This window comes from Equus quagga, chromosome 17 (assembly GCF_021613505.1).
Source record: "Equus quagga isolate Etosha38 chromosome 17, UCLA_HA_Equagga_1.0, whole genome shotgun sequence".
In the NCBI taxonomy this organism is placed as follows: Eukaryota; Metazoa; Chordata; class Mammalia; order Perissodactyla; family Equidae; genus Equus; species Equus quagga.
The window spans coordinates 58931968-58955484 of record NC_060283.1 but is presented as its reverse complement, the minus strand read 5'-3'; the positions used below and the strand labels follow the sequence as shown (position 1 = coordinate 58955484).

General features: G+C 39.2%; 1 protein-coding gene across 30 annotated transcripts in view; it reads left to right on the top strand.

The window, feature by feature from the left end:
* MAP2 (microtubule associated protein 2) overlaps positions 1 to 23517 on the top strand; it is a 300372-nt gene that overhangs the window by 41844 nt on the left and 235011 nt on the right. The window contains exons 2-3 of one of the 30 annotated variants that reach the window (XM_046643340.1): positions 21137 to 21189; positions 22005 to 22150. The exons of the other annotated variants lie outside the window; for them this stretch is intronic. The gene's annotated coding sequence lies outside the window, so the exon portion shown is untranslated. The remainder of the gene's footprint in view (positions 1 to 21136; positions 21190 to 22004; positions 22151 to 23517) is intronic. 30 annotated transcript variants of the gene reach the window in all.

Genomic DNA, 23517 nt, shown 5'->3' with positions numbered 1-23517 from the left:
TTTAGATTTATCTTTCACTATGTCTTTCCTTGGACCCTAATCTCCAACAACCTGGACTAACTCACCATTTTCCCCTCTCCCTTCTCTTTACAGTCTTCTTGTCATGCCTTTGTCATGCTGCTCTGTCTCTCTGTTTTGCCATTTTGTTCCCTTTCTACAAGCCAAAATCTGCTCTATGTTTCATTTCTCATGCACTTGATTTTCCTGGATTTTCCCTTGGAATAAGAGTCATTCACTCCTTCCTGTTTGGACAGGAAAGGCAGGATAATAAAGAGGTTAAGAGCATGGACTCTGGGCATGGATTGCTGGAACTCACTCTCTGCTGTGCCACTTACCAGCCATAGACCTTGTGCAATTTCTTGTATTTCTTCTTTTTCTTTCTTTTGCTGAGGAAGATTCACCCTGAGCTAACATCTGCTGCCAGTCTTCCTCTTTTTTTGTATGTGAGCTGCCACCACAGCATGGCCATTAGCAGACCAGCAGTGTAGGTCTGCGCCCGGGAACCAAACCCAGATCACCTAAGTGGAATGCGCTGAACTGAACCACTAGGCAGCCTTGTGCAATTTCTTAACATCCCATGCTTCAGTCCACACTTGTAAAATGGGGACAATGATAGTATCTATCTCCTAGGTTGTTTTGAGGATTATATTAAATATAAAGCACTTAGAACAGTGGCTGGCTCATAGGATGTACTCTCAAAATTTCTTAAACAAAATAAGTAAGAATTGGCTGTAGCAACTGGTTGATACTTCTCTTATCTCAGTGATGATATTCTATGCCATATTATGTGCATGCATCTCTTAACTAAGCATACCCCATCCCACCCCCAATTTGAAAATGAGGTTTTTTTTCATTATATTTGCACATAATGGGGTTTGGCACTTGGTCCTTGAAAGTAAACTTTTAACTTGGCAGTTGAATAGTCCATTCACAATAGAATTGTTCTAAGATGTGGGCCAGGCTTATCTGCTTATTAATTGTGTCATATCTCTTCCAGCAGGCTAATTGAGTTTTTAAGAAAACTGAACAGTCCCGTGGAGGATTTTTTTCAGTTCAGTGTTTTAGGCACACACAGCCTTAGAGTCAGCTGATTGAGAGTTTATGCCTTCAGCTCTCAGCCTCACCGGTTTATGGTTCTTGTGTTTTCACAAACTATACCAACAGATAATGATATGGTATCTTTGCCAAACGGTTTTGCGGATTGTGTCTAATCAAACCGCGTGGATGTCTTTGATCTGAGTACGTGTTCCCCTTACTTAGTAGATGAGGAGACAGGAAGCGGAGGCACAGGACAGCCAAGCGATGTGGGTGCGACAGAGCCCGGGGCTGCCCACGTGTGTGGGAGCACTGCTCTGGGGCTCCAAATTTCCAGGATGTGTTGCTTCTGAATGTTCCAGGATAACATACAGGATGATGCTATCAGAACCACACTGTGAGCCACAGGCTGAACCAGGTTGGGGAATTTTATTAATAAGAATCAGAGTTAGAAGAGATCTTGGATATCGTCTTGTTCAGTTCTTTACACATGAATCCTCTTCAAATAGATCTGTGACCTGAGCTCATTCTGCCCTTGTTTGAATTCCTCCAATGTTAGGGAACGCATTATCTCTTAATCAGCTGACCACATTTTCCTCCTTGCTAGATAGAGCTTCTTAGAATCAAGCCATAGCTTACCTTCTTGCAGTTTTTACTCGTCTGTGCAAGTTTGTCCTTAAACTCCCCACATTATGTCTCATATTCTTCCATAGGATGGCTGTTCCAGGATGAGAAGACAGATACCTACCCCCTTTCTGAGTCTTCCTCTAAGCTAACTATCTTTAGTGCTCTCAAATGTTTCTGATGGGACACAAACTTTCGTATTTTATTTAAAAAAAATCTTTTTTGACCTTATTCAAGTAAATATATTCACAGTGTACATTTTTTTTTTTTTTTTTTGGCTGAGGAAGATTTGCCTGAGTGAACATCTGTTGCCAATCTTCCTCTTTTTGCTGAGGAAGATTTACCCTGAGCTTACATCTGTTGCCAATCTTCTTTTTGTTTGAAGAAGATGCACCTGAGATAACATCTGTGCCAGTCTTCCTCTACTTTGTATATGAGTTGCTGCCACAGCGTGGCCACTGATGAGTGGTGTAGGTCTGGGCCCGGGAACCAAACCCAGGCTGCCAAAGTGGAGCATGCCGAACTTAACCAGTAGGCCATGGGGTTGGCCCCTGCACAGGACACTTTTTTTTAGTTGGTGCCTAATGGCAGCTACCGTGTTTTCTTCTCCATCTTCTTAGGAAGACAAAAAGCAGTGAAATGCTCATTCTACTCTTTATCCCTTCTCAATTTTTCTACTGCTTCTTCTCTTCACACTCAGTCAACTTCTTTGTCTCTGTGAGTCAGTCTGTCTTTCTCTATCTCCCTCTTACAACACACACACGCACAAACTTCAGTGCCCTGGTTCCTACTCAGGCTAAGAATTGCCTCAGGAGGTGTAGCCCATGCTTATAGACTGGTATAAAAGTGATTTGCCTTTCAGCAGCTGCACACAATAACATCTGAATTCCAACATTGCCACTTACTAGCTATGTTCCCCTAACTCAGTGCACTTCTGTTTCTTCACCTGCAAAATGGAAAAGTAAATTTATTTCTCATTGGCAATAGTGACTAGTAAATGAAATCGTGACTGTGAAGTGCCTGGCTCAGAGTAAGTGCTCAAGAACTGGGAGTTTCGTCCTGTGTCTGTGTTCTTAACAGCCCACCTACCAGTTTTATTATGTTTTGCTGCATCAAACACATATGTTTGCTTTCAGACCTTAGTCATCCATATTTTTTTAATATAGCAAATCTTCCATGTTCAAAATTAGTATATCTTGTTTGAATTTAAACACTCGTAAGTAAAGAAGTGGAAATCCAAACAATGCTTTGGGCGAGGCCAGTGCTGTGCACGGAGATGATCATTGGAAACAGCTTGTCATGTAGATGAGCAATGCCCCTTGGCACTGTTTTAAAAGCAAAAAATAAAAAAAATAGATTTTGCACATGGCAAAGCGCTCGTGTGTTTACCCATCTGGCGTATTATTAATGTGTCTTCTTTAGCAGTTTGACCTTGTGCTGTACTGTAATTACACAGACTTTCTTTTCCCCTTTGCAGATTTCGCTTCTGCTCTGTTTAGAAAGGAAATTCAGTAGAAAAATTCTTTTTCTTCAGTAATTCCCCTTCCTCTTCCTGTGTTTTTCCCCCTTTAAAATGGATACTGTCACTGAACCACAGTGGATAATAGCAAAACACAGTCAGGAAGAGGCCCTGTCTTTCTCACCAGTAGTCTCTCACCTTTACCCCGTCAGCACCCTGGGTGCCCCGTCTCCATCAGGCTCCCATAAACAATGTATTCTCAACCCCGAGGTCATCTGGGGGCACTGACTGTGGCTCCGTAACTGTGGTTCATCTTCTCTCCAGACTGAGACACCTGGATTCCAAAGGTGAACACTGAAAAGGAACACTTTCCTGAGGGCCCCGACCACTTCCACGGCATCTTTCTCCATTTATCTCATGGACGCAAAGTCTTGGTTTGGAAAACTACAGTGACCTCCTAACTGATTTCCCTTCATCCACTCCCCTGCCCTCGAACTTGTCCTCCATATTGGAATAGAATAGTCCAGTAAAACACAAATCTACCAGTATTCGTGTCCCTGAATAAAAATCTTTACTGGCCTCCCACTTCTCTTCTAGTACACACACAAATCTCCCCATGGCTTACAAGGTTCCACGTCCTCTGACTCTTGCCTGCCTCCCTAGTCTCACACACCAGTCTCCGCTTTGCCACATTTTACCTCAGATATGGCGTGTTTCTCTGTTCTCAGGTGGAATGCAGTTTCCTCTAGTTTGTGCTCTCACCCGCTGTCCCTATTTCTGGTTGAGTCTGATTCCTCCTACACATTGAGGGAAGCCTTACTCAAACACTTTCATATGCCTTTGCCTCAGAGCGCATCTTTCAGTTATTAATTATTTTTAAATTATCTTAAAATTTTGATTATTTGTTACTAATACCTGTCTCCCCTACTAGACTGAAAGCTTTTGAGAGGGGGAATTGGGTCTGGTTTTGGTCACCGTTATGTCCACAGTACCTATCATGGTGCCTGGTGCATATTAATGTATTAATACATTAATACATATATTAATACATTAATAATCATGGAGGACTATTTAATAATAGTCAAATAATAGTTACAAAGGATTACTAAATAAAAGTAGGAGCTGCTGTGGAAGGAGAGGGATATTAAGTGGTTGTTGACAGCTAATTGTTCTAAAATTCTAGGTTAAGTTGGTAAAGGAGGTTAATATCTTAAAATTACTTACTAAGTTTTTAAGAGCAGTGAGAGCTTTGTATCCAAATACTTAAATAATTGGTCTCATGACCCTGACCCCCCCCCCCCCAATTAGTGAAAGAATAAAGGAGGCAAAAAAGATCATTCAACAAGGAACCGACTTTCCTTGATTGGACGTAAGTTATCACCTCAAAAATGTTTTCCATTCTTTAAGACTAAAGGGATAAGTTAGCTTAAAAAATGCCAAATAAGGAGACATTTTAATGGGAAATCTGAAAACACATGAAGCTGGTCTCTATTGTGAGCGTTTTCTGGCTTTAAAAAGCCCTAACAGAAGCCCATGCACATGAGATATTGCATTTTCATTGTTATGTTAAGAAGAGGAGTAAGTCAAATTTTATGGTTAAGAAGGGGTTTCAAAGTCAACTGTGCTGCTGTTGTCCCTCCACTTCATCCTAATGGTTTTCCATTAGGGTTAATATATGCGCTATGTTAGGAAGGGCAGGCAAATACGTATTATGTAGCTATTGGTTTTTAATTTTCATTTGGAGCCCCTCTGGGATATTATTACTGATACTCTTCAGAGCAAGTGGTGTCTGGGCCGTTAGCCAGGGATTCAAGTCAGCAACTAGGTTTATTAAGGAGACTATGGGTCCCTTAGGATTGTTGCAAGTGTATAAGTACAAAGTACTTGACTTGAAAAGTACAGTCAAGAAGCTGTGGAAGCCCGAGGGTCTCAGTTTTCTGCCTCATTGGACCAGAGTGCTTTATTTCTTTTTTTAAAGATTGGTACCTGAGCTAACAACTATTGCCAACCTTCTTTTTTTCTTTTTGTCTTCTCCCCAAAGCCCCACCCAGTACATAGTTGTATATCCTAGTTGTAAGTGCCTGTGATTGTGGGATGTGGGCCGCCGCCTCAGCATGGCCTGATGAGCAGTGCCATGTGCGCACCCAGAATCCGAACCGGTGAAACCCTGGGCTGCCGAAGCGGAGCGCGCGAACTCTACCACTCGGCCACGGGCCAGCCCCTTGAGCAGAGTCCTGATGGGCAGAGCCAGCTCTGAGTTACACTGGACTTGTAAAGTGACCCTCCTCAAGCTTGGGGCTGGGGGAATCTCGGGAGAAACTAAAGCTTGAGTTTCACTGTTTTTGTTTCCAAAAGATTGAAAGCAACAGTTCATCAAATTACTGACAGAGGCATCAACATTGACATATCTCTTTGAGATGAAAGAAACAAAAGTTAAACACCAGTTACTAATGATTATGTGCCCCCTAGGATTGAGAAGGGAGAAAAAAGGCAGAGGATTGTGTAACACAGAAATGAATGATGAGGACTACTCAGAAGAAAGCACCATCGCTGAGATTGCTTTGTCATAGTTTTACATTCAAAACAGACAACTGTGAATTTGTATAAAATAGTATACTATTTAATGGAATCCTAGCATTGAGTTAGAAGAAGTTTAAAGATTTTCTAGTCTAGTCTTGTTTTATAGAAAGGAAATTAGTGGATTGGTGATTGTAAAGCAATACAGAGGGGGTGCAGGTGATTTTTATGTATATATGTCTTGTTTTCACATTCTTTTGATCCTCCCGGTATCAGACTCATACTTTGATGGCTAAGATTGCATATATTTTCATCAAAGGACTTGCATGACTTTATCACTCTCAAGAGGCATCACTCTTGAATGTCTGGATTTTAATTTTTTTTGTTGTTGTTGAGGAAGATTACCTCTGAGCTAACTGCTGCCAGTCCTCCTCTTTTTGCTGAGGAAGACTGGCCCTGAGCTCAGATCCATGCCCATCTTCCTCTACTTTATATGTGGGACACCTACCACAGAATGGCTTTTGCCAAGCGGTGCCATGTCCACACCCGGGATCCAAACCGGTGAACCCCCGCCCGCCGAAGCAGAACGTGCGAAATTCACCGCTGCTCCACTAGCTGGAGCCTGGATTTTAATTTTTAATTTTGTACTTGGGGATAGACATGGAGATAGAACAGAGATATACAGTTGTCTGTTCTTATAGTTTTGGCCTGTAAAGTAAATAGGTACAAGAATTCTTTTTTTTGTTTTGAGAGGGCAGCTTTTCTTCTTTTTTTTTGCTTTTTGGTGAGAAAGATTGACCCTGACATCTGTTGCCAATCTTTTTTTTCCTTCCCAAAGCCCCAGTACATAGTTGTATATTCTAGTTGTAAGTCATTCTAGTTAGTTCTTCTGTGTGGGATGCTGCCTCCGCATGGCTTGATGAGTGGTGTGTAGGTCCTCACCCAGGATCCGAACCGGAGAACCCTGGGCCACCGAAGTGGAGTGCATGACCTCAACCACTCAGCCTTGGGGCCCCGCCCGTACAAGAATTCTAAATACAGCCCGCTGAAGTGCATATGAGACTGGTTTATGACGTATTAACAAAGAGCTTAGATATGAAGCAACTAATAATAAATTAGAACACGTCAAAGAATAAAACTAAAATTATTAATTGCTCTCTTAAAAGTACCTTGTCAAACGATGACTGAACACATATTTATACCCTGGTATTTTATAGCACGTGTTTTAAAAAATAGTATTGCTTACTGTATTGCTTACTTCCTCGCAAGATTTCACGAGGAGAAAATGTCAATATTTCCAGCTCACTGTACTTATTTGCCCCATGCAACCCTTGCTCTCCTGCTTCTCTTTGTTTCCCCAGTTGAGGGTCTCCCTCTTGGGGCCTTACTCACATTTCACAAACCCGACTCCCGGTGTTTTCTGATGTTACCAATCCAGGGAGGCAAGTTTGGAAACGAGTACTCATTACCTTAGAGGCACGCTCTCGTGGTTGACGCAGGGGGACCCTGAGGTACAGGCATCGTGCCAGGAGGTGAACCAAAGCAATTTTGGTTACAGCTGACTTGTGCTTTGATCTTTGCACATGTACTTAACTTTGATCTAGGTTCTAGGAAGTCATTGCGACTCAGTGGAGCCGGATGTGGTCAGTGCCTGAAGATACCTGCTTTACGGCATGCGTTTTGTCAGCTGGATACTTTTTCTTAGCCAGAAAGGAAGATTATGAGTCCTTCATAGAATTTATGTGACACAGGATAGTAGAATGACAATCATATAGCTTTTAAAATAAATATCCATTAATTATTTCTTCGCCCAGGAACTATTCATAATCTATAGGAAATGGACTCTCAATGTTGGTTTCTGATCAGTGGTTTCTCATTATATTCAGTATGTTATATTCACTATTCCCCAATTTGGAGATCAGTATTGTTATAAGAGAAAGGGGAGGTGTACATTTTATATATGTTATTACAAAAGTCTTACACATTTTATATGTTACATATGTATTACAAATTATATATATTACAAAAACATACTTTATTATAAAAATTAAATTTGCATATAAATTACAGATAGCAACTTCAGTAAATCACAAAATACTAGGACAAACAGGTGCTGCTTAGAGGTTGAAATGGGTGATTTTCAGATGAATAAAATTGTCGTATTTTACTACACAGTGCATAAAATGCGTGGGGACGGTTACTCCAAGCTTGCATGTATACACATAGTGTAAACCTGTAAATAGGCATGAGGAGCACATAGACCATTTTCTCAATTCAAACAATAGCATTTCTGAATCCAATTTAGTCATCATTTATCTTCTCCCTCCTAACAGGGATAATTTAATATATAATTTAAAAATATAATTTATAATATAAATATATTTTAAATATAATTTAAAATAGAGACTTTTTGCAAGTGCTAGTTTTTCACTGTACCATCCTTCATTTAGTTGAAAGGATTTTTTCCCCACCTAATAATTTTTATGTGCGTGGAGAGGAGTGAGTTTCAGATCTGTTCGTTGTCTTGGTGCTGCAGACTGGAAAAGTGATTTATAGTTAAACGTCCTTAAACACAGCCCATCACAGTGAAGCAGTTTGCTCATGTCATGAGTTTGCATGAAGAGGGTAACACCCCACCATGCGTGTATATACATACTCATATCATGGACAAATCATGAGTCAGGGAATGTGAAACCACCTTCTAGCCAGTTCTTAAAGACATGTATTTCTAAGATTTTGTCTTTTATTTATTTACTGCAAGAAAAAAATTGTGGCTGGAACTTTATTCTTATCGTTTTATTTAAAGCGCTGTGTACAACTCGGCTGAAAGGCCCTGTGCTCCCTTTCATGCCCTCAAATGTAGCTGTCCTGAGAGCACAATGTTTTATAACATTAGGGCAAAATATAATATTTATGTAGTGATAAAAGTTTACTAGTTATATTCCTATTTTGACTAAGGGTATATATGCTAGGAAAAGTCTTACTAAGTTTATAACCAGAAATTATTTTAAATAGTGAGTCCAACTTAGGAGTCAAATCATTATTGCTCTGTTCAAATGGGAACAACCATCTTTCTGGTTTTATGCATATCCAATAAAAAAAATAAACTTTTTTGAACTACAGTTCTTAGCTTCTACTTATGTATCAATTCTAAATAAGTATAAATCTTTGTATCTATGCATTCTCCTGTCTTTTAATGCACTTTTTACTTTAGCACTATGTAATTGTCTCAGCTTGTGTGGAATATATATTTGTATAATACCTAAGGAATATATGTATAGTACCTACGTACAAGAAACTTGAATAGGGTGGGTCACAATGTAGTAGTATTCTAGAGCCTTCTATGAAGAGTCTCTAGGACAATTTTAAGAGAGAAATCACGTGAAGTCCATCAGTACATGCTGGGTTTTTCTTCGACAAAGCTTTCTGTTTCTCGCCCTCAGAGTAGAAGGCGCTTTCAATAGTAAAATGATTTCATCCTTGTAAATGGAACGTATTTTATTATGGTGAGAATTGTCATCTCAGGAAAACAAGTGTCTTATCTCCCAAGATAGAGGAATGAGCCTCTGGAAGAAGCAGACCTTTAGGAAATGCTTTAAGAACTGTCATGTATTTTAAGCTGAGGCCTTCTCCTGGAACACAATTGTAGATCCTGATTCTGGAAACAAGGGTCCTGTCCATCTAAACGTGACAGCAGTCAATTGGAAATAAGATCCATTGACCTTTGTTTGAAGATTGTCTCCGTTACTTGGAATTAACCATCTCGGTAAACAGATGCTGAAGAAAGAGATCTGTTTACAAAAAGAGGTAAAATAGCCCAAACCTGCAGTACTCCTGTGATTTTTTTTCATTCTGCTATACATATAATTTAGGAAATCCATTGCTGCTCACCACTAGCTATCTTGAAAGCGCAATGTACTATCCTGGTCAGAGCCCCATTTCTCTGATGGTGATTAAAGCTGGGCAGAGAGCCCAGTGTAATAAAAACAGTCTCAGAGCCTTTTCACTAACCTCACTCTGGGAAAAGCAACGTTTGGGGTTTTAGTTCTTGAAAAATACACCACATCCATATCATGAAGTGTTCTTCAGTTTTGTTTCAACCACAGGCTGTACATCCACGCCTAAATGTGCCAGCTGTTCTCTTCACCCATCACCTAAATATTGCTCTTGAATGTAATCTGTCTTGATACAAAGCCTTTTGAGTTTTCTTTATTACAATTCATCTTTCTTATACTAAACTAAATGTCTTTTCTTATTCAAGAAAAGTGAGTTCTTTGGAGGAAAAAATAAAAACAAAGATTATTTTATTCTGCATATATTAAGGTAAATCCTTTTCCTGTCTTAATTGAATTCAGTTAAGCATTCACAATCTCACCACAAAGATTGGCTGAGCTATTTTTCTTTTTAAATGAGGCCAAGTCTTGTTGGCACCCATGATGAAGAGCATACTGTGCGAGCGCAGGTTGCCAGCAGGTTTAACATTTAAGGCCAGGATTGGACTACATCAGCTCAGAGCTTCTTCAGGAGTCGTGCAGCGAAGCCACCTTGCAGGCCAGTGGTATGCATTCTGCACAAGTTTTATTTTCTCTGCTTTTATGATGGTAAATTTGGAAACAAAGTGATCCATTCTCTTTCTTTCGTACAAAAAATGAATGATGGAATTGGGGCTGCTGGATGAGAGGGATGCAAGAACCTGTGCCACTGCCGCACTTCTTAAGGGGTCTTAAATGATTTCAAAACAAGTTATGCAAAAAAAAAAAGACAACCAGAACAACTAAAGATGAAGAAACCAACCTGTAGTACTTAAGTATGGCTCTATTAAAAAAAAAAAAAATGACAGAAGAAAAAGTAAGACACAGGTGTTTTGTCTTTCCCTTACTTTCGTTCCATGCCTAAAACCCTTCACAGTTGCACCAGTGGGGGAAAAAAGAGCATTAGGTTATTCTCTAACCAAAGCAAAGTGGAGTTTAAATGGATATTTGTCTGTCTCTGTCTCTGTTTCCTTCTCCCCCCTGCCCCACCCTCTCCCCTCCTTCATAAGTTTCAACATTAAAAATACTGCTAGATTTCTCTGTCTTTTGCGTTAGGGAGGTACTAGGTTGGCTAAAGTTTTGTAGAGCCTGGTTCAGATCAGCTAGGTGTGGGGAGAAGAGAACAAAAAACAAACAAAAAATCGTGGTAAACGTGCCATTACTGCTACAGTTACCTGTCAGGGAGGGACGTGAGGTATAGTGGTTAGGAGCCCAGCTTCTGAAATACACAGCGTCGATTCAGCTCCTGATCATGTCCCTACATAGGGTCTTTGGTGCCTAAGAACCTTATCTTTAAAAGAGAGGTGACCATACTATTAGCTACCTCATAAGTTTTTTAGAAGGACCTTACGAGTTAATACACGTAACGTATTTAGAAGAGCGCCCAGCATAGAACACTCAGTAAGGATTAACTTATTTATTGAATGAAAGGTTTGGCCCTATGAGGTCCTCAAAATGTTTCTAGATGTTTGAAATAGAACTTAAAAACTTCACTTGAGAAAAATATGAAATACGAACGATAAGAGACTTGCATCCTGGACACACAGCACATCACAGCAACTTCGACCCTCATTGCTCAGATCACTTTCCAAATGTGCGTCAGGCAGGACGTGTAAATAATTTAGTTTCTGCTGGTCTTTATATACATTATTAAAACACCAACTTGCAGTGGCTGCTGTCTTCAATTCACTGTAAGGTTCTGCATTTTGACTTTATTACTATGTTTCTCATTTCTTCTCCATATTTAATTTTCTAAATATAAATTTTTCTTAATGATGTTCTGGGATGTTTGTTTTAAATTTGAAGGAGTTGCTCATATTTTGACTGGATATCCTCCCTGTAACTAACTGGGATGAAATTCAGTAGGCTGTATAGACTCTTCCAGGGTTTGAGACAACTTGGTAAAGAAGAATCTAGTGAGCCATCCCCGTGGCCGAGTGGTTAAGTTCACATGCTGTGCTTCAGCGGCCTGGGGTTCGCCAATTTGGATCCTGGGTGCAGACCTAGCACCACTCATCAAGCCGTGCTGTGGTGGCATCCCACATAGAAAAACTAGAATGACTTACAACTAAGATATACAACTGTGTACTGGGGCTTTGGAGAGAAAAATAAAAGAGGAAGATTGGCAACAGATGTTAGCTCAGGGCCAATCCTCCTCACCAAAAAGCGTTAAAAAAAAAAACCCAGAAATTGTTAAAAAAAAAAAGTATCCAGCATTTACCAAGTCACACAGTTTTGTTTTTTTTATTGAGGTTACGATAGTTTACAACATTGTGGAGTTTCAGTTGTACATTGTTAGTCAGTCATCTTATAGGTACACTTCTTCGCCCTTTGTGCCCACCCCCCACTCCCATTCACTCTGACAACCACTAAATAGTTCTCTTTATACATGTGTTTGTTTATTTTCCACATATGAGTGAAATCATACACTGTTTGTCTTTCTCTATCTGGCTTATTTCACTTAACATAATACTCTTAAGGTCCGTCCATGTTCTTTGTGAATGGAACGATTTGTCTTTTTTATGGCTGAGTAGTGTTCCATCATATATATATATATACTACATCTTCTTTATGCATTCATCCCTTCATAGGCACTTTGGTTGCTTCCACTTGTTGCCTATTGTGAATAGTGCTGCAATGAACATAGGGATGCATAAGTCTCTTTGAATTGCTGATTTCAAGTTCTTTGGATAGATTCTCAGTAGTGGGATGGCTGGGTCATATGGTATTTCTATTTTTAGTTTTTTTAGAAATCTCCATGCTGTTTTCCATAGTGGCTGCACCAGTTTGCATTCCCACCAGCAGTGTATGAGGATTCCTTTTTCTCCACAACCTCTCCAAAATTTATTATTTTTTTTGTCTTGGTTATTATAGCCATTCTAACAGGTGTAGTTTTGATTTGCATTGACCTGATGATCAGTCATGTTGAGCATCTTTTCATGTGCATGGTGGCCATCTGTATATCTTCTTTGGAGAAATGTCTGTTCATATCCCCTGCCCATTTTTTGATCAGGTTATTCTGATTTTTGGTTGTTGAGTTGTGTGAGTTCTTTATATGTTATGGAGATTAACCCTTTGTCAGATATATGATTTGCAAATATTTTTTCCCAGTTGGTGGGTTATCTTTTCGTTTCAATCCTGTTTTCCTTTGCCTTGTAGAGCTCTTTAGTCTTATGAAGTCCCACTTGATTATTCTTTCTTTTGTTTCCCTTGTCCGAGAAGCAAGTCACACAGTTTTATTGACTTGTCTTCACTTAAGCAGTTTTATTTATTGAGAAGCAATTAATAAAGTGTTCTGAATAATGAAGAAAATGAATATCAGTTTCTGATGTCCTAGCCTATGCTGATTCATTTTCAGGTTACGAAAGCAAGTGATTTTTTTCTTGAAGTAGTTTTGCGAAAAACACACATCTCTCACTTTTATTAGGCTCTATATTTAATTTGAGTTAACAAAAGCAGGAATTCTATGGGTTGTCATTGAAATTGGCATAGGAATCTGCTGAAGTAATGTTACTAATACTATAGATAATGTATGTAAAACTTCATTACAGCAACTACGTTGACATTTACACTATTTGTTAATGTAATTATATCGTTAAGTCATGTTACTATTTGCTTAAATGGATATGAACTATGTCAATAAAGATAATTTTTTGATCTATTGTCCAGGACTCAGTAAAAAGAGCTTAAAATATGAAGCTCAAAATATGGTAGTTAGATTTGCTTTCTTAGTTCCTGTCTCTTAAAGTAATAATACTGATTTCAGAGAGTTCTCCGAGCCAAGGGCATGATACATGAATGAGTAATAAGAGTTCGGAGCCAACAAATTATAGAAAAATTCAGAGATTCTGGTAATTAAACAGTGTATCTGATTTCTAGCTTGAGATAGAAAATAACATAACTTCGCATTATATAAAAGAATATTTTAGTTCTCAATGTTCCATCACCAAAAAAAAAAATAGCAGCCAAATAAATTTTTACTGTTTGTTAATTAAATCTTTACGAAAGAGTTGGTAAATTATAACTTCTCCCAGCCTCAGCAGGTGTAATCATCGAACATTCCAACCTTTTTCACATTATACATCAAAATAAAATTGAGTTGCCAGTAGGAAGCCCAAATGAGTTTTGTACAAGTGGAACTCATGAACATGTTTTACTCCAGCTACTTTTTCCTGGGTTTCGCCTGAATAAGTCATATAAATTTAATTAAAGTGTGACGGTTAAAGGTGCATTTGACCTTTTTCATAATTTTCCTCCCCATTCCTTACCTAATAATGAACATACTGAAATAGCTGATGGACTTTAGTGAAGGGCTCACAGTGACAAAGAGCAGTTGAGGAAACTTAAAATCAGTAGGCAATCACTATGTCAAACGGAGAGCCCGATAATATTCTGTTGAAGACGAGAGTCTTAGGAGAAGGTCAGAATGGAACTTCGGAATGTGATAATGTGGACTTCCAGATCCATAGACTCCACTTCGTACTATCACCAGTTGGCTTTATTAACTGGAACCTTTTATTCCGTTTAAGGAAAACCACTAGATTCTAGTTTACACAAGAACAATAAGACTATTGTATACTTTCTGTTCTTACGCATTTGATTTTGAAGAGTGTTGAGTTGCAGGCTGAATCTGTGGATATCTGGCAAAATATTCAAATGTGATTGCAAGCTAGCATTGTTTTATTTATTGTTGGAATCACATTTTTTTGTGTAAAGAAATAACTTGCAATTAAGAAGATCTAAAGCTTTTTTTTCTTTATTACATACTTTCCATTATAGTCCATGAGCAGGCATTGGCCAAGCATAGCCCTGCTCTGTGTCTTAGTCAACACATGTTACTTGAAGTTGGTAAGATTTGATATCAGTATGTATCTGTAATAATCATGGTCTTTCACCTGTAAATAGAAAATAAACACCTCAACTCAAAGGGGTTTAAAATAAAGATATCCAGGAGTTCTACTGGTACAGGGATGGCAGGATCCAGGTTTTGCAGTGTAATTGTCACATCAGTCTTGTTCTTACTCTCTCACTTGTTCTCTCTCTCACTCTCTCCTTCCCTCCCTCCCTGCCTCACTCTCTCATTATCTCTCCATTCCCCTCTGTTCTGCTTCATCTTGAAGTATTGTGTTTGTCTTGAGGCTTTCTCTCCATGGTGAAAATATGGATAAGGGTAGCTTCAGGCTTACATGATTGTAACAGAGTTAAGCTAGAAGAAAACAGACCTTGCTCACGCATCATTCATGTATTGGAGAAGACTCCCTTTGGCCTGTGTCACAAATAGGGTTTCTGTGAGGCTGAGTCTGAGACAGAATTTACCTTACAGTATGTCTGTTGGGATCAATGCCTGTGGAAAAGAGAAGGAAACTGGAGTGGGCAGAGGGAGAAATTGAGCTGCCATGCCGGCCCAATGACAGCATCCTCCAATGAGAGGAAGCTTTTCAGGGTTGCCTCCCACTGGGCAAAGATGGCTGGTCTTGACACCCCTGTGTGGATCCATTATTGGATGTGGGCCACCCAGGGAAGGGAAGGCAGTCTATGAAGGGGCCCAGCCACTGAGGATCCCCTACTGACAGCACTTCCCACACCTGGGGCATAAGTCTTGACGTTGCATCACGGTGTCCACGCCATTCTAACTTTTCCTGAATTCCCATCTCTCAAGCAACCAGTGTATCCAGAGAATGGAATCCGTGAATTGACCTGTGCTGTCCTGTGGCTGAAGCCATGGTAGGATAGGATTGTGGGTAGTCAACCTTATCTAAACAATATAAAATTGATTTCCCACAAAACAAGATGAATTCAGCTCCAGAATAAGGAAGAGGAGGTGTTGTACCAACATATACATGAAAATCTCTGACTTAGGTCCCTTAAGTATGAAGCCAGATTGCCTTTAATTTCTAAAATAAAGGGAAATACGATAGTCAATTTTTATTCAGAACATAGAATTTGGATATGTTTTAGTTCTAAACCTATCCTCTGTTTTGATATTAAGCATTTACTAGCTCACAATAGAATATAAATAAAAAGGCAGCTAGTTTGCATGAACTTCTTGTTCATATAGAGTTACAATGTTACAATTTTTCCTGAGTTAAACTATATAAGAATCCTGTTCATTTTTTCAAAAATAATGTATTCTTATATATATGAATAAACTTATTTGACCCATGGAACTTCTTTTAAAAAATAGAGCACCTTACAAGGGAACACACACACGAAAAGCTGGGGTTAAGTAATTTGACCAAAATCTCAAGGACAGCAGTGGAATCAGCGCTGACGCCACGTCTATTCATAACTGAAAACTAGTATTTGCAGTTCCGTTGTAAAGATTGATCGGGTGTCTCAGCTCTCGTACTAAATTGTAACTCCTTGAAGGCGAGTGCTCTGCCTGCCTCGTGTCTCGTAGATCACGTAGCTCCAACCTCGCACAGTGCAGACGCACAGAAGTATTTGCGTAAGTGAATGTGTCAGTAAGTTAATTGTACTGATTAAAAAAACAATAGTCATGGGTATTGAAGGCTTATGTTAAGTAAAATAATTAATGTCACCATCAGAAAGCCAATGTCAGCTTCATTGACTTCAGCGTTTGTACGTTAGTTTATCAAAGTCAGCTTAACAAAACCTAGGTCAGCCATTTCTCATTTGACGCATGTGGCAGTATTTGAATATATTATTAGTAAAGATAAGCATCGGTCACAAGATGTAAGCAGATTTGCACAGGCATGTTATGGAATGAAGAAAATTCATTGATGGAGCCCCTAGTATATGCCAGACTTTCTGAGATGCTCTGAACATACATTAGCTCATTTAATCCTTAAAAGACTCTGAGAAATAGGTATTATTATCCCCATTCTAAAGATGAGAATACTGAGGCTCCTCAGATGTATTTAAACAATAACCGATAAGAAAATTGTAGGATTCAAACACACAGCCTGTTTCTATCATACCAGCCAACTTGAATTTGTTTGTTTCTATAAGATTAAAAAAATTCATAGTAATAAAATTTGGATACTAATACCACATGATGGTTATTAAAATGAACTATCTACCTTTTCAGAATCATCACCTGGTTTTACGGAAATAGTACCACCTTAAGCAGGTGGTAATTATCTAGTTATTCCTATGATTGTGATCTTGTTATTGCTATAATTGCCCTATCAATTAAGTAGGAGTGGGTTTAGGATCCTTATTTTAGAGCTTAGAAGCAGAAGCACAAAGTTGCCTGTTAACAAAGCACTGTATTTAGGAATCAAGTCATAAAAGTGTCCTTATAGCTTTGTTAAATCTGAATTATTGATACCACACTAATGATTATAAACACAATCTGAAATTCTGTTTTCAGAATATTTTTCTTAATGCATGAATTTTGTACTGTAACCTCAGAGAAAAATATTTTATAAAAATTATTTTTGCTTATATTTTTTATTGCTGGATATAATGCATATTCTTTAAAGAAAACTTAAAAATACAGAAAAGTGGCATAAATCTAAAAGAAAAATCTTAAAAATACAGAAAAGTGGGATAAATCTAAAAGAAGAGAAAAATTCCAGCATTACAAGTTTACCTTGTTTTTTTTTTAATATTGGCACCTGAGCTAACATCTATTGCCAATCTTCCTTTTCTTTTTCTTCTTCTTCTCCTCCCTAAAGCCCCGCCCCAGTACATAGTTGTAGATTCTAGTTGTGAGCGCCTCTGGTTGTGCAATGTGGGACACTGCCTCAGCATGGCCTGATGAGCGGTGCCATGTCCACGCCCAGGATCCGAACCAGTGAAACCCTGGGCCACCAAAGCGGAGTGCGAAAACTTAACCACTCAGCCATGGAGCCAGCCCCAAAAGTGTACCTTGTTTTAATGTTGATTTTATTACTAAGATTCTTTGTACCAAGCTCTGTCTGGTACCAAGATTCAATGGCACATTTATCCTTTGAGGAAAAAGAGTTAATTCTTGAAATTACTTACTGTGTTTTGTTGGTATAGTCTACCTATTATGGTTCCTGTTTAAATACAAGAAAAAAATGAGTTTCGAAATTTGAGGCCAAAGTTTCCTAATTCGCTGTTCAATGGCTTTGCAGCAATGCCAGAATTTGTAGTAATCTTTTGAAAAATGTCCAAGTCACATCAGCGTGTTTTGCCTTAGAGCACATGGTGCTTCCTTCCATCCATCCTTTCATCAAGGGAAGATTGGATAGAATGCGTGGAGCCTGCAAAGGTGGGCGACAGCTGGGAGAGATTTTTGTAGAGGCCTGAGAGCCCTTCCAGAAGATTGATTAGGCAGCATTTTCTGCCAGTTCCCTTAGCTTTATCAGGTTATCGCCCCATAGGAAACGTGATGCTGGACCTCATTGTATTTCTGATGACTTAGTCGAACTTGGGACATTCTTTTAATCTCCTGAATCTTGATTCTCTTTTTGAAAAATGAGAGTAAGAGCCCTTGTACCCTCTAATCCTCCTAAGAATGATATAAAGAAAAAATTGTCTGCATTTGGGGATAAAATGATGTTAGCTCTTGCGGCTGCCTTTTGTGTTGACTGTGGAAACAGTGAGGCGGCTTCCCCTGTGCGGTAGGAAGCACCTTCTTGGAGCCGTGGGCGTTTCCTGATGCCTGGTCCACAGTTTACGGTTCAGTATCAGCAAGTCAGGGTCGTTTCTGATACATCATTATACTAAATCTTATCTTTCTCAATAGATTTGCTTGGGCACGAATTACCACAAGTCAGGAAATACTTATTTTGTGTTTTCACTCTGCCTTTTTAGCAACTTGGCCTTCTAGATTTGGGATTGGCTAGAAAATAACCTCCTCAATTATTTAAATGTCCTTTGTCAGCTATAAGCTATAGCTAAGAAAAATTCTTGTGAAAGAACTTAAATCTTCTAGCTCTGTTCCCAAAAGCACACTGAAAGTGGCAGATGGAAACACAATGGCAATTGTGCATCATGACTGAGAATGTGTCACACACAACAGAAGCTGGTAATTGGGTTCCTCATTACAGACACGGAGAGAGCTGTTGACTTTCTCTGCTGCTGAAGAGTGTACATAGTTACTCTGCTGTGGCTCCGGGTCCATCATGCTCTGAGTGCTCCCCAAAGTGACAAGGTGACCTGCTGTACAGGCTGATGTCAGCTGTCTTCATGTGAGTCACATGAGGCAGCATATAGGTGTTGCCTGACTGCTGTCAAAGCTTATTTCTCTCTCTGCTGACTGATCGAAGATGTGTGTACCAACAGGAATTAAATCAGGGGTGTAGTGTAAATAATTTTGTGCCTGGCCAAAACAAGAATAAAGCCCACCTTTTGTAACTTCTTTTTTTGTTGCTGTTCTGTCAAAAGCTTGGAAATGAAGCCCATGTTATTATTTGGAAATATCTCGTTGCATGAGGATATCAAAAGTTAGGTCATTCGCTTTCCTTTGTCTCTTGATTATTTTCTTTCTTACGTGACGTTCAACACTTTGGCAAGCTGACAGTGGAGGCTAGCCCATTACTAGAGATTATTTTCATTTGGGAAGCAGGTGTAATGCCTGATAATGAGTTAGAGCCAACGAAATCTACGTCAGCAGAGGTATCTTAGTTTACAGGATTAAGCAAGATTATATGTGTGAAAGAACTTAGAATCCTACCGATGTAAGACGTTGGTTTTAGTGTTGACACCAACACTACTACTAATACCCCACTCTAGCTCCAAAATGGCACTCTTTGTGTACTTTCAGAATCCACATGAATGTGTTACGTTTGCACTTTCTAGCTTAAGGACAGTTGTAGGTCAAAGATCTGCTGGTTGAAATGTTCCCCTCTGAGAAGGCAGTGGGTGAGGGTCTAGCTTTCTTGCTGTGATAAATGTCATTTCTGCTTCTACTTCTTGCTGCTGAAATTGGGCATGGAGAAAGCTCCCAACGACCATTCATTCCCTCGTTTCTACCCTGCTTGACTTTCCTCTTAACAGTCAGCACCTTCTTATGACTTTGTGTGCCCACAAAGGAATGCAAGCAACGGAAGGGCAGGAACCTTGATGATGACTTATTGGCCAGCATTATATCCCATTCGCTAGAAGAGTGCTGCCTTGAAGCATTTATTCAAAACCCATTAGTTAAAAGAAAGAACAACTAACTCCCAAGTGTACGCTGTTTGCTCGGGGAAACGTTCTTGCAGTCAAGCAGTGGCAGAGCTGTGTCTTGGATCATAGGCCGTCAACATTCTCTCTAGCTTCAGCAATACTTAAGTTCACTTAAGGACGAAACAGACAGGATTAGGAATTTAACCACCATTTGTAACATTTTCCGTATAATTTTAAATAAATGATTGAAAAAAATGTATAGGTATAGGACTGCGTAGCTGTGAATTATAGGGAGAGATACAGTTAATTTAAGCTATTTTAATTCCGCTATAATGCTTTTTGGTCCAGTGCTACTTTGGGGAAAATTAAATGTTTAATCCTGGGTTAGTATAATTGAGGGATGGTGGAGTCTGAGGAAGTCCTTAATATTTAACGTGTGGTAAGAGCAGATCTGTTTCCTACATTAATGCTTTTAGGCTTAAAGGAAACCCTCACTTTTGCTGCAGCTACATTTGTTCCAGACATAGGATTTCCTATTGTTATGTATAAATTCTAACCTCTTATTTGGTCCCTTGTATAACATGAAATGCAACAAGAATATTAAAATGGATGAAAATATTCTTTGTGATAAGTAGTTCTGAAGTCAATTTGGGGATTTGTTGGGGATTTGCAATTTTTTATTAAATTAATTAAATTATGCTGGAAATGAGTTATAACATATGTAGGAGTTAAATACACCTACATTCACTCAGGAGAAAGCCTCTGACTCAGAGAAGTGGGTCCAGAAATGTGTAGAATGCTCCCATTTGGCTTGTTGGTGACTTATGAGAGTTTTCAGGAAATTAGAGCTTTAGGAAACAGATTTACTGTATTGTTTAAGGATTGCCCATAGCTGTACATTCTTTAGAAATTCAGGTTTCAGTAGGAGGAGAAAATGACCTTTTGGTAGGCCTAGGAGAACTCGTGCTTTCCGACTTGGGGAAAATCTAGGTTGTGACATTAATCTTAAAAAACATCCTGGTATTAGACCTGAGAAACATACTGTCTGCTCCGTGAGCGCCTCCTCTGTATCCCACATCTTTTCAAATCTCAGTTTTAAATCCAAGTATTAATGAGAAGATGCTCCGTTAAAGATTGTGAACAAATAATTAATAACGCATTCACTTTACTATAAAACCTTTTCAAAGGAAACCTTGGATTTTAAAGACTAATGATTTGAGTGAGCAGATAAGTTTTCCTACTGCTAAAAATAAGCTTATTGGCTTCTGCTGATTCCATCATCACTCAACCATACTATCTCATTATCAGAATAAGTACGGCATTATTCAGATACATTTTAGCTCTCAGATAATTCATACGTACTGCTGTTTTTCATCATAGGCCTTGAATAGGTCAACTACTTAAACTCTTTATATGCCCACCATAGGTAAAATAAAAATTGCAAAGAAGAAAACACAAAAGAACCTTGGACGAGAACAGGTAAGGTCTTTTTGCCTTAGACCTTTAAGGTAGTGTCAGCAAAAGGTTTCCTAAAAAATAAATACCGCCATCTTCCAAAAAGTTTGTCCCACTGAAAATACTTAGAGAAAGAACTATAGGAGACTGGCTCTTTCCATTTCAAAAATTTGTTATTTGTTTTCTTATAGTGTTTCCAAAGCATACTTATCCTTATTGTTCCTACCTGAATTTGAATATGCCAGAATTCCTTAAGGAATCACACAGTTGGGAAAAACTATCAGTGTCCTAACTTAAAAACAAAAGATGAAAAAAATATATAACTATACACAGGCCATATATCAACTATATGTATTTATTTTATCTTATCTCTGACTTCTCTTATCATTTCTTTGCCTTAATTAGTGACATTTGTGTGATAGCAAATGATTAGGAATCTTTATCCGTAGGCATTGGATACTTAATCGTTATAAGCTTAGTTTCCTCCTGGGAATAATAATGGCATCTGCTTTATTGGTCCTGTGAGCATTAAATCAGTAATGCATGTGACATCCTTTGTACAATGTCTGGGTTATATTAAACACCTAATGATCACTTGCTATACAGTTTTTATATTAGACTAAACTATACGATACTGTAGATTTCATAAACAAATTCCATGATTGAGGCATTTGAAAGTTCCTCACTTTAAATGGGTGCTTATTACTGTTTCTAGTTGCTGCAATCACCTGGTCATTTTGTCCCTGTGTTGTGATGGTAGACGGGGGAATTAGATGCAATTTCTCAGCATGGAACTGGTCCTCTTTAGCCTTAACTTCTATTTCCAACCATTATTACAGCAGCTACAGCAAACATGTCACTGTACAGAACATTCCATTCAGAGCAATACCCAGTGCCTGGCTTCCTACGATGTTGTTTTATATGAATAACACAAAGTCTAGAGGTGAAATTAGTTGGCGTGCCGGTGACTCAGCCTCTTTTTCCGGTGAGTGATTCATTCCACATTTATAGATCCCTGACTCTGTGCCATGTACCACATTAAGTGCTTGAGATACAAACACCGATTTGCTGGCTTACTGACCCAGAGCAGCCCACGGTCTGGGCAGGCAGGATGTGACTGCACTAGAACAACATAGGCTTGCACGTGGCTCGTGCGCTGTTAGTGTAATACCTGCCTATGAAGGCAGAGTGTGATTAAATATACAACAGTGTGGGCTGGCTGGACAACCTAATTCATGACTTGGAACACAGATGTACACTTCTGATTCTGTATTGATATATTTTAACCTAATTATATCACCACAATGTTCATTCATTTTTCTTTTAAGTGAGATTTTTGCATGTCACATAAAATCATAGCCTCTATGAATAGGTTAGTTCTCTGATGATTGTCTTCCCTTGATTATCCTGCCAGAAACTCAAACTTAATGTATCTAAAAAAGGCTGTCACTCTCCAATCTTGCTCAGCAACCTGATCTTCCTTTAGTTTTCCATTTCTAAGAATGACACCATCTTTCCGGGGTCTATGTGTCTCAAACTCTCAGAATTCCCTTGACTCCTTTTTTCTGTCCCCTCTTTCATATCCAACCAATCCTCCAGTCCCACGGGTTAGACACGCTGCTGCAGACTGAACTGTGTCCCCTCGACGCCCATCTCTTGAAGCGCTGAGCCCTGAGGGGGCTGTACTTGGAGATAGGGCTTGGAGGACGGAGTCGACGTCAAATAAGGTCACAGAGGTGGGCATCTCGTTCCACAGTGGCCATGTGAGGCCACGAGAAGGCAGCTGTCGACAAGCCAGGAAGAAGGCTCTTGCCAGAACCCGACCAGGCTGTCACCCTGATCACAGACTTCCGGCCTCCAGAACTGTGCAAAAGTACATTTCAATCGTTTCAGTCCCCCTAGCTCTAGGGTTTTGTTAGGCAGGCCTCGTGGACCGAGACGCTCCTTCTGCCCGCAGAGCCTCTTGCTCCTTCGCTTTGACACTGGCTCTACCTGATTCGACTTTTCATTAACTTTCACTTGGACTTCTGAAGGAGCCACCTAATGGTCTAGTTTTCTTTACTCTCTCCTCTTCTTTGATCCAATCTACATAGTGTTGCCAGATTAGATTTCCTAATTGTGCTGTTCTTGAATTTAAAATGTTTAGTGGTTCACTTTAGCATACAAAATTAAATAGATTTAGTTATAAAGCCTCCTTAGATTGTTGTTCAAGGTCATTACTCCCTATACACACCCAACCTAGCCTTTCAACCAATTCTTGCTCTTCTTGCGCATTAGACCCCAGCCAGGGAGGATGGCGGGTGTTTTTCCAAACATCCCTGGGTTTGCTTCCTTCATTACTTTGTTTCTGCT